The sequence below is a fragment of the Anguilla anguilla genome, chromosome 8 (genome assembly GCF_013347855.1).
Source record: "Anguilla anguilla isolate fAngAng1 chromosome 8, fAngAng1.pri, whole genome shotgun sequence".
Taxonomy (NCBI): Eukaryota; Metazoa; Chordata; class Actinopteri; order Anguilliformes; family Anguillidae; genus Anguilla; species Anguilla anguilla.
In genome coordinates this window covers 38931216-38943351 of record NC_049208.1, presented here as the reverse complement: position 1 = coordinate 38943351, position 12136 = coordinate 38931216, and positions in this window count along the sequence as shown.

Here is a 12136-nt window from a genome sequence, read left to right as displayed (position 1 = left end):
GCTTTGGCATCTGGGTAGAGTAGTTCGACTAACATTTCCAGTTTTGGGGGGAGGAACGAACTCGGGTGACTAGTTGAATGCAGAACCGTTACCAAAAGCGTGTTTAGCGTATACAGCGTAACAGCGTGTAAACATAAGAGTAAATGCGTTTTTTATTATAGAACTCCATGTGTAATACAAGCTATGTACGAAACGGAAACTACAATCCCCAGAAATCTTCGCAAGCCTTCACTGTGCCGATTTGCGTTAACCCGAGCGGTTTGCCGAATGTTTCACAATTCAATTACGAATCTATGGGAGCTGGTCGGTGCATAAGCAGAAGTGAAAGTGAATTCGCTACGTGTACATTTTTGTGAAGTATCTGTTTGAAGTTTTTCGTTTCATTTTTTTTTTCTTTTGGAGTTTTGTGCGTTCATTCTGAATTGTTTTTATGACACCAATTTGCCTTGGGGAATGTTATTACTGTTCAGCGTCACAGTGACTCACACAGTTTACAAATTGGTAGAATCCTACAGTGAAATCTTCAAACATAAATTTCACTTGTATGCAGTATAGGCCAAAAGTATTAGGCCACCAGAGATCTTAAGAAACTTTAGATGAAGAATTCAGTTAATAGCCTACATGGACATTTATTGAGTAACCGAAGTACCACTTTTTTTTTTTTTCAATTTCTACCTACAATACAACAAAAAGATGACTTAAAAATTACATTTACTTAAAAATAATCTTAGACACAACTTTCCTTGAAATAGCCTCCTTTGGCTTTCATTACAATTGACTTAATTATTGGAAGTCTATTCAATCATTTTGCAAAGTAGGAGGTTACGGGATGAGAGGGACGTGTAGAGAGAGAGAGCGCCTGTTTTACTTACTCTACAGACCAATGGTATTAGGCTACCTGTGGTTTTAAAAAACTGTGCATATATTCATTCTACTCTGCTTATTTTTTTCAAAGTAACCACAGGTGGGCTAATGCTTTTGGCATGTACTGTACAAATGGTGTGTGGGTGCATGTGTGTGTGTTTGTGACATTATAATATATGCAACTACTATGATGTTAAGCCTGCCTCTTCATTATCTTTCTGTTTAACCCTCCTATTGTAACTAACAACTTTTATGTTTGGGGTAAATTTGACCCCAGCAATATAAACCTGCAGAAAATAATTATAACTGAAAGTGTTACCCAAGTTTCTCTCTCAGCTACTTTAGGCCTTTCTACTGACCATCTTAATAGCCCAGTAAATAAAACATGACTCCCCCCATCCTCCCCTTATACATCAAGTATTGATTTTATATGACTATTGCGAAATATGCAAATGACTGTACAATCTCATTCATTGACCTAAAATGGAAAACAAGTATGTTTTGGTGTTTGCAGGGCTTTATGTTGGAATTAAGTGCTCATTAAAAAAGAAAAATAACATTTGGAAAGAAACACACCTTTTATTATCAAGCATAGTAACATTTTATGTTTGGGGTCAATTTGACCCCAGGAAAAAATATAAAAAATGTCAAACATTTCAAATGTTTAGGTTCAGAAAACACTTCAGAACATAAATAAGTAACACATGACAGTTATTCAATAATGAAGGAAGTACCAATAAAAATAAATTAGTTAGCAGAATTGAGTTTTGATAAAAAATGAACATAACAGCTCAACTAGGTACCCGTGGGTATCAAATCTTCATTCAGACGAGATAGGTGCAAGTTTGTTACACTCCTGTCGACCCTGCCTTGTTTCCCTATCATCAAAGCGTATAATGTGGGAGGAAACATGAAATGTCTCCAGAGACATTGTGGCTGGAAAAATTGCCCTATCAATGTCAGCATTCCAAAGGCTTGCTGTTGCTTCACCTTTTGACTTGTACACTCCTGCCAAAATAAGCAACCCAATATAGGATTGCTAGTGGGTCACATCCAGCTCTTTCCAATTGTCACATACACATGCCTCCCCTCTAAGTTTGTCATCTCAAGAATATACTTTTTGCATTGATGGTGTTATGAAGAGTTCAAATGCAGACTTTATGTCTTGTACATGACTGCTAGCATATCTGGTGGGGCCTGGAACCATTTAGATGACATTAGCAGCGCTAAGTCTACCCTGTCTTTCAACTGTGGATCTGGACCATAGTCGTTTTCCATTTTTGGAAGTGAACATGTCAGTTCTTGGTGGTTGAGAGATGACAGGGGGGTTTCTTGTGGGTTGAGAGATGACAGGAGGGTTTATTGGTGATTGAGAGATGACAAAACGGTTTATTGGTGGTTGAGAGATGACAGGGGGGTTTCTTGGTGGTCGAGAGATGACAGGACGGTTTATTGGTGGTTGAGAAACAACAGGAGGGTCTGAATGTGCTATCTCAAAGGCTTCATTCTCATCACCAGAGGAGGATGCCGCATAATCAGGGTCCTCCTCAACATTATCCTCAGTCTCAGACATATCCTCATCTAAATCACTTTCACCCTCCAAGATCTGTGACAGAACCTCAGTGGCAGAAAATATACGCCTCTGTCTGGTGGTCATTTTTAAAATCTTTAGTTGAGGCATAAATGCAAAGAGAAATGGTTTAGAGGGCTGTGTGTGCAGCCCTTATTATAAGTTTTCCCCCGCCCCCATGCGAGAATGATGAGAGATCTCGTGGGAACTATGTTTTCTCCTCACACACACACACACAGCCACACACACATGCTCTCTCTCTCTCTCTCTCACACACACACACACACACACACACACAAATTAATGTGAGAGTGCCCTCAGCCAACACAACAAAAACAAGATCAAAATGATGGTTTTATATAACAATAGAGCTTGGGGTCAAAATGACCCCAACAACACCGATGCGTACAACATGTGTACAGGACATTGAAAATATTTTTTTTCAGTTAATTTAATGTTTGCCATGTTTTCCCCATAAAGTTAGGAAGAGTCATGAAATATCTAGCTGAAAAAAGTATGGTAACCATATTTTTAGAGACAGTTAACATTGAATGGGGTCAAATTGACCCCAAACATAATAGGAGGGTTTAATTATGAAGATTCTTTTTATTCGGTAGTTCTGTAGTGGGGAGTATGATTCAGTTTTGGTCTTTTGGAGATAATGCTGCTTACAACAAGTAGCAGAATGATTTATATTTTCATCAGCAGGGTGTCTTGATCAGTTGGCTGCCAATCAGAGGTGAACTTGCAGTGTCAAAACACATGCCAAGTTAGATCTCCTCGTCTCCATTAAATGGCATACAAAAATTACATACATTTTGATAAAAATGCTTTGAATCCAAAAAAAGTGATTGCACAGGGTTTAAAAAATGGGCACAAAAATAGATTGGAGAAGATCAGTAAAACACAAGCTGTAGATGTTTAAAAAGTTTGGGAGGCCAGCCAGCAGTTTGATTTATACAAATGTGGGAGGACTAGGTTCAGGGCCAGCATCTATGTGGAACTGGACATTGGGATTTGACAGAGTCTGGATTTTGAACAGAGATATTTTTAGCAGTGAGTCTGTGGCTGTTTTCTGCACAAGGCTGAATGTATTGTCAATCTGTGGTTCATGGTGGTCTGGGACAGGGAATCATCTTGATTTCTTGAGGAATAGTAATGTCCCGAATTAGGATATGGAGAATTAGGGGCGCTGGGTGCTTACTTCTTTTGAGTTACTGGTTTTTTGTGCAGTGATGCTTCCCGTGGTCTAGTTCTGACTCCTAGTGACTGTGCCAGTCCTAACTGTGGCTGACAGCAACAGAATGTAGTATCATCCAGTTAGAAAGGCTGTCTCATGTCTCAGATCCAGGTTTCAGGGTGCAGTCAACAGAGAAATTGCCTACTAGACTGGTGGATTGATGGAATGGGCCTATGAATATGATTGAGCAATCCAATTTGGAGTTGATAAAGCTAAAAAAACAAGATAAAAACTTGGGAAGTAATGGAATGTGTTTTGTTGGTCTATTTTATTGAGTTCCACGTTTGTTAGTAATTTTTTTAAATCAGATGTGTTTATTCATGTCCAAGAGGTTTTTAGGGGATAAAAGGTGCAATGCAAGCCAACTGTGAATCAGTATTATACTGTATTGTTACAGGAATGCTTTGAACTCTAAAAATCTTTGAAAGAGGTGAAGAACTTTACCTGGCAGATATTTTCAGCATTGAATATGATGATTTTTTTGTGATGCTAATAATAATAATAATAATAATAATTATTATTATTATTATTATTATTATTATTATTATTATTATTATTATAAAGCTAGATCAGAACTTTACCTGGCAGATATTTTCAGCATTGAATATGATGCTAATAATAATAATAATAATAAAGCTAGATCAAAAAGCTTGTATATCAAAAAGCTCTTCACACAAAAAAACTGTCATATAGTCCCTCATTACCAAGTGCATTTGAGAGTTCAGTGGTGCAAAAACAAAAAGCACTGAACTACATAGGTGTGGAAAAAAGTAATATGGTCAGATGAGTCATCCTTCACCATATTCTTGACAAGTGGGCTAGTGCATGTGTGGCGTACACAAAGAGAACGGTAAAGCCCTGAATGCATGACCCCTACACCGAGGGGGTCCAGTGGTTCTGTTATGCTGTGGGGGACGTTTTCCTGGCATGGTTTGGGTCCACTTTGTTCCCTTAGAGGGAAGGGTCACTGCAAATCATTACAAAGTTATTCTGAGTGATTGCCTTTATCCTATGATGAAATATTTCTATCCTGATGGGAGTGGTCTCTTCCAGGATGACAATGCCCCCATCCACAGGGCACGAGGGGTCACTGAATGGTTTGATGAGTATGAAAATGAATGTGAATCATATGCTATGGCCTTTACAGTCACCAGATCTCAACCCAATTGAACACGTATGGGAGATTTTGGACGGACGTGTTAGACAGCAGTCTCCACCACCATCATCAAAATACCAAACGAGGGAATATCTTTTGGAAGAATGGTGTTCCATCCCTTCAGTAGCATTCCACAGACTTGTAGAATGTATGCCAAGGTGCATTGAAGCTCTTCTGGCAGTTCATGGAGACCCAACACCTTACTAAGACACTTCATGATGGGTTTTCCTTTAATTTGTCTCCCATCTTTATATTTACATTTAGATGTAACAGCAAAAAATCTTTTTTTAAAAACTGAATAAATAGACCCTTTAGAAATTCTAAATATTTTATTTTCTACACCACTTTCATATTAGGCTGATCGAGGAAATTGGGGGTTCCAGCATAACACACAATCGAATTAAATCGAATCGAATTATTGAATTATCAAAGTGGAAATTATAGAAAGGATGTACTGGTGAACTTGACATCAAATTCACCAGGAATTTCGAAGTATCCCATAACAGTAATCGATTCATTTCCTTGCTTTCTATAAAGGTTTCATTAGTATGGTAATTGCCAGTAGCCATCCAGTTTGCACATACAGAATGCAATAACCTCTTAGACAATCTTTTCAAGAAGAAATCATTTTTATATGGATGGTGCACAGTTCTGTTTTTGTACTCTCAACTGGGCGTTCATTAATCATGTTCCTTGCTTTCCTTTGATTCTACAGATGTATTGTACCGAGTCAGTATGATGGGCCATGCAGATAAGATAAAGAATAATAAACCTCCCTGCATTAGATTGGCGGCCTATCCAGGGTGCATTCCTGCCTCTTGCCCAATGCACTCTGGGATAGGCTCCAGCACTCCCCACGATCCTGCCCAGGATAAGCGGGTATAGATAATGGATGGATGGATGGATAATAAACCTGTGTAGCGTTGCTTTTTAAAGAATACCTCTCTGATTCCTCTATTAGCACTTACAAACTGAACAACACGTGTTCCAAATAACATTCCAAATAAAACATACAACTATTTATTGTATGTTTAGATAATATATTTTAAATAATATAAAACAGATAAAAAGATATTTTTATATCATCTTAATGGTGGTGACCTGAAATAACCCCCAGCTTGAAGTTCACAAGTAACCTGCCTGACAAATGTACTGCACTGTGGGGTCTGTAACTTCTTATAAAAAAGTCTGAAGATCAAGCTAAACTAAGCTATCATTGGTAAGATAACTCCTTTTATTTGGATTTAAACTTTTCCATACAGTGTACAGTATCCAAAATTCAAACATGAAATGTGTAACAAGTTTTCTCCCTTCTTGTATATTTTTCATAATTACTTATAGTATTAGCATTATATGTTTAACACAAAATAATAACTAGTATAATTATTATTTTAGTATTCTTTAGTAAAAAAAAAAAAAGAACTGATTCTCAGTGTTCTAGAGAAGAGACTTTTGATTGCATTTTAGCAATCAGAAGTCTCCATAAAACTTGTATTACATCAGTTGTAACTCTCACAACATTTTTATGCTATCACAATCATACAAATAACAAAAAATATGTTTGGCTGTTGTATTACTTTTTTAGACTGTTGTATGACACTGCAAATGTTTGGATCCCATACAAGGGTACCATCCCGATGTATTTCCTGCCAGCATACTGTGTCTTTTTCAAAAATAAAATATGCAAGAATCATTTGGGAAGGCACAACAACTATTTTTATTTGCACAAAGGTGTGGGAAATCACACATTTCTTTGTACAGTACTAAAGCCATCTGAATTCCAGACACTGGTTCGCACTGTCTTGCTATTTCTTAGCATACACTAAAATAACTACTGCAGAATTTGAGCTGATGTACCCAAGTTTCTGGTGCAACATAAGTTGATAAAGAGTGAAATAAAAAAATGTAAAAATTAAATTTTATTTTTAAATCTGGGCACACCTCTCCAGAGAGACTGTAATGGCAGTGTGCTCTTAATCATATCTGTGAGGGGTGGGAGGCAATAGAAATGAGTGATTCATCACTTCGTTGCCAACTTACTTTTAATCCTTTTTTTAATTTACTCATTTGCGTGCCATTTCTTTTCTGGGTTTTTTTTCTTCTCCGACAGCTGAACATGCATGTAACTTGAAGACAGAGGGAAAATGAACAGACTGAGGGCTGATGAAAGAAGAATTTGAAAGCTGCAGCTTATCACACTCTTCACAAAAAAGCCTGTAAACCCACCCATGAGGTTATTTTCAGGAAGAACCACATCAGTGCAAAAAAAAAAAAAAAAAAACCAGAGCCAGAGCACTTTATTAGCAACCACTTTTACAGGGGAGATGGAATCAAGCCTCCTAGGCTACTAAGACTAAGCTGTCAATTTAAATGATATGTAATAATAAATATAATTGCCAGTTCACTCATTTAATAGTTCACCATTTTTAATAATTGACTCTTTTCCTTTTACTGAAATGACCCTGTATTTTCAACTATCGATCCACGTTTCTTAAAATGCGTTGTGGTCTACTGACACATTTTCATCTACTTCAGTGTGCAATACTCTGTGGTACTGACAGATGTACGCAATTTGTTCCACCACTGGTAAGCAAGAAGGGGAGGAACAGAAAACCCATGGCTGGGCTGTGAATCCCCAAGGAAGGAACTGCTAGATAATCAAAGACAGGGCTATCAGGGTTGTGAAAATATATTTTAAAAAAGGAACATGTCCCTGTAGAAGCCTGGTTAGCCACTGATAAAGTTTTGAATTTCATGTGAACTATAACTGAGAGCCAACTCAGGGAGATAAGTGTGGGAATATTTTTATGGCTGTAGATAAGCCGCAGGATTCTGCTCAACTTCTCTGCACAGCCATCGAGTGATAATCAAGTACAATAGTTCAAGTAGGACGGCACAAGAGCCTTGAAATAGAGCTGGCTCCCGCAGGAAGTAAGGAATGGACAGATCCTTAAGAAGTTGAAGAGAACAAATTCACAGCTCACATCACTGAAGCTAACCGATATTAATGAAGGACAGCACCTTGTCTTGTGTCACCTCAAAGCTCTTGGCAGCCTGAGGTACAGACACTAGCAGTATCAAGAATACAGCTGTTATAGAATGAGCTAATAAACCTATATGTGTTTGATGGGTTTTAAAGATTTAAAATATGGACAGCCATCTCAAGGGCTAGGAGGGTTTGATTTGAGATTGCAGCAGGCAGTGTTACATGTTCAGATTATTTTGTTTGCAGGTGGGTATCACCAGCATAGCAATATAAATAGCAATAAAAATGTATAGCAAAATCTAAGGAGTTTATACAAAGCTAGGCTTGGATAAATGGAGGCGAACCCCTTTCTCTCTCTCTAGTTCATGTCATGCAATACATGGAAAACTGTTGTATGTATCAAAGGGATAACACAAAACCAGAAACCACAACTCATATTATGACATAGACCATAATATACATACAGAACTGATCCCTTTTATGTCTCTCAGTGTATTTCCCTGTATAGATTGCATGGCTCAGAAATCTTATTGAAATGTGCTGCCTGATGTGCCATTGATGCACATAAGGAAAGAAAACACAACTGTAATTGATCCCAGGTAGAAACTCTGTACTCAGATGCCTCCTCCAGCAAATGGCAATCACCATGGAAGATGGAGCAGCAGACAAAGTGAGTATATTGACGAGAAACAGACAGTACATGACCCACAATCACCTTGACTTCACGATGATTATCCGGAGCTCAAACTGTGGCAGACCAGATAATAAAGGTTGGCAAATTACAAAGCCCAACTCAAACAAACACTATTAATTACAAGCGCATTGCTTATTTTCTGTATCACGGTGTTTGTTGGCAGCTTTGAGATATTTGGAGGTTATTATAACAAAACAAGAGGTCACGAAAAATACATAGACATAACAATATGGTCGTAGACAAGGTTGTAATCTAATATCATTTGGCTTTTAGCTTTAGCACCATGTTGCTTTTATTTGTTTCAGTCATGTATGCATGTACACACTGAAATTTTGTCACTGGGTTTTACAGGGCTGACGGCAACCTGAACAATTTTCAAGATCACCGTGACATCTTAGGTTAATTGTTGCCTTGTAATTTATAGTAACCCTCACATCTATACTGTAAATAATCAGCACATTATTTTAACCAGAGTTGGTTTGTAGTTAAGTAGTTAATTTTTTGGTTTGAAGCCGAATAGTCTGCTTCAGGTATTATAGTGCATACACCAGCATGCACTCACCTATCAAACAGGGCGCATGATACTCTCCCCTACTAAATGGGAATACCAGAACCCCCCTCCAGTATCTAGAAGCAGATCTAAACAACAGGTGTCACCTGGAGTGGTGGAGGGTCAGTGCAATTCTGTGCAGTAGTAAGCAAAGCATGCAAAAGCAGCGCAGCCAATAAGCAGCACTGGAGGTATCTGACTGTTTTTTAAATTGGCGTCCCATTGTTTGTGTGCTCACGTGATTGGATGGGTATGAGAAAATGTTTGTATGTGATTGGTTGATTATGGAAATGCGTGAGTTTGTTAATGCTGAGGCCAAACATTGGTTGGTGCAGCAAGAGTTTCCTGACAGAAATCTGCTCTATGCATTCCATGTACATCGTTCACTTAGGGTACTTGTGATAAATATATACTTTGCTTAGATTTATACTTCATCAGCTTAGAGGGAATGGGTTGTCTTGGTGTTCAAAGTCCAAGGCTATTATACGAATTGAATCCAGAATTGAAACCAATATGCAGATACCATTGAAAAACACTTTATTTCTCACAAAAGTCTTGAAAAGTAGCCTTTCATTTTCAAACTCTAGCTAATACAGAATAGACACTTTCATCATGTAGAAATAATGTACATTACTGAATATACTGTTTAACAATGTAGGACATTGTCCCAACAAATGGTTTTCAATATTCTATATATATATTTCACAGGCAGTCATCAAAAGAAAAAGCTTGCCAACATCAAAAGCAGGTGCATCAAGTCAGCCTAGATTAAAATGTAATTCTATATAACTATGTTTAAGTAGCTTTATCGGTGGACAAAATACATAAATAATAGCAGCACAATAGATGCTGGCATTGCTGTGCAGTTAACAGATATTCGTCCTTGTGTATATGTGTATGCTGGCATTGACAGCAACCATTAATTAATTATTATATTTAGATCATAGATATTTTTGTCATTACTTTCTCTGTTCTTCAGCACCGGACCCTTTTTTCTGATTTCTAATTTCCTTATCTATGACTTCAAAATTACAATCCATACTGTCCCTGTCTGCAAACCAGTCGTGTATTTTTCCTCTTCCCTGCTCAAAACGGATTATGGCTTTTTTCTGAATCCATATTCCAAACTGACAATTGTAGGACAATTGGATCTATTTGGCCATTGCACAGTGTGTCTATAGTCACAAAGTGTGAACACCAAACTGACTTCTAAATTCATATGAGTTTGGTTGGATGAATCATCCAGCTTGAGGCATGCTCCTAATTTGAATGCTGCTTCCTGATGCACTTCTGACACTGAGCTCTGTTCTTCATTATCATAGTTTTTCATCAATATTTAAATAACCAGCACTGTGCCGCATACACCCATGTATGGAGCCCTGCATCTTACGTGGGCGCATTCATCTTATGCACTCGTCCGTGGGCCATTTCACGCAGTACAACAGAAAGATAGCACCATTTAGGGGAGTGCTAATTTCCACTGATGACACCTGCTAGCCTGTGGCCTATGGGATGCAGCCTGACAGATTGTTGGAGGACCAATAATGCTGAAATGGGGGTAAACTAAGGAGCCCAGACTGAATTGAACCCATGCAACACTCGGTGGGATGAAGATAACAGTTGCTGAAAACACAATTGCCTCATGGCTGCTTAATAAGTGCTAGTTCTAGAAACTTGGAAGTATCCGCTATAGGACCCATTCTGCACTCACGAAGGGCACTTTGATAGACTGAAACACCTTGTCGGCCAATTCACTCACTTATCCTCATTTCTCACAAAGGAATTTGCATGCAAGAGTGTGCCTGCATCAGAGGAACAGCCTGTTTAATGCATTGATTTACCTCTGTGAGCTACAGCCGTCTTCATGAATCTGATCAGATCAAATCTCACAAAGCTGTTTCAGCTCCATGGCTGCTAAAGACTACCAGGAAATAGGAGAGCAGGATACTCTCTGGCAGGGGTGCCTGCAGGATTTCTTCCCAAGGCACACAGAGAAAATCAGTTAACAGCAATTGTAGCACAGATACCGCATGGAGTTAGTGTTGTCTGACATTGTTAGACATTGCAATGCGTACTTTTTTATGTTAGCAGGTAGATGAATTTCAGAATTAAAGGTATATATAGCGTGCTAACTCCGTGTAAAGCCGGGGGGCTTACTCTGTGTACAGCAAACTGCTTCCCGAGTGAGTATCACTGATATTACCTATCACATATCTAATAGCTGGAGAACGGGACTGTGGTTGGTGTCCAACAGTGAAACATAAGGTATTGTTTGGTTCTCTGGATCTACAATGGTAATCCAAGAAGCCCAGTGACCAGGAAAGAACCCACATAAAAACGTTATATATGTTCCAGTCCTGGGGAATCGGATATCTTTAAATGAATTCTAGATGAAAAGAGCACATTTCCTCCCACACTGAATCTTCTAAACGGCAGAAACAAAAAGAGTTCAGGCCCATATGACCCTATTTTTATGATGATCAAGGGAAGGCCCTTTTCATCTCAAAGCAGATTTCTTTCATTTTATATGAAAAGATGCACCTGGATGTGGCATAATATAAAATTTAGATTTTTTAAAAATGCAAACAAAGCCTATAAGCGTCCGTTGATTTTGCGAACCCATTCAAACACAAATTTTCAAAGAACATTAGCAAATAATAATAATAACAACAATAAGCACATACATAAAAGTAATTGCATTTATATAGTGCTTTTTCATCTAATTTCTTTTCATCTACCACAAAATAGGTTGCTCACCTCAATCCCCCAATACACAGCACCCAACTGGGCAGTGGTTGTAGCCTGGTTCCAGTCATCTGAAGCTGAGCAGTATACAGTAAACAGGGGCCCAGCAAAACTCAAGGAAACCTTCAATTTTCAATACCTCAGTGACTGTGCACATACCTCGATATTGTGTGTGTATGTGTGTGTGTGTGTGTGCGCGCATGCGTCCGTTCGTGTGTGTGCATCTGTGTGCATCTGTGTGTGTGTGCGTGTGTATTTTTGTGTGCGCACATGCGCATGTGTGCACATGGGTTTTTCCTTTTTTCTTCTGTTTGCTTAGCATTTTTGCATT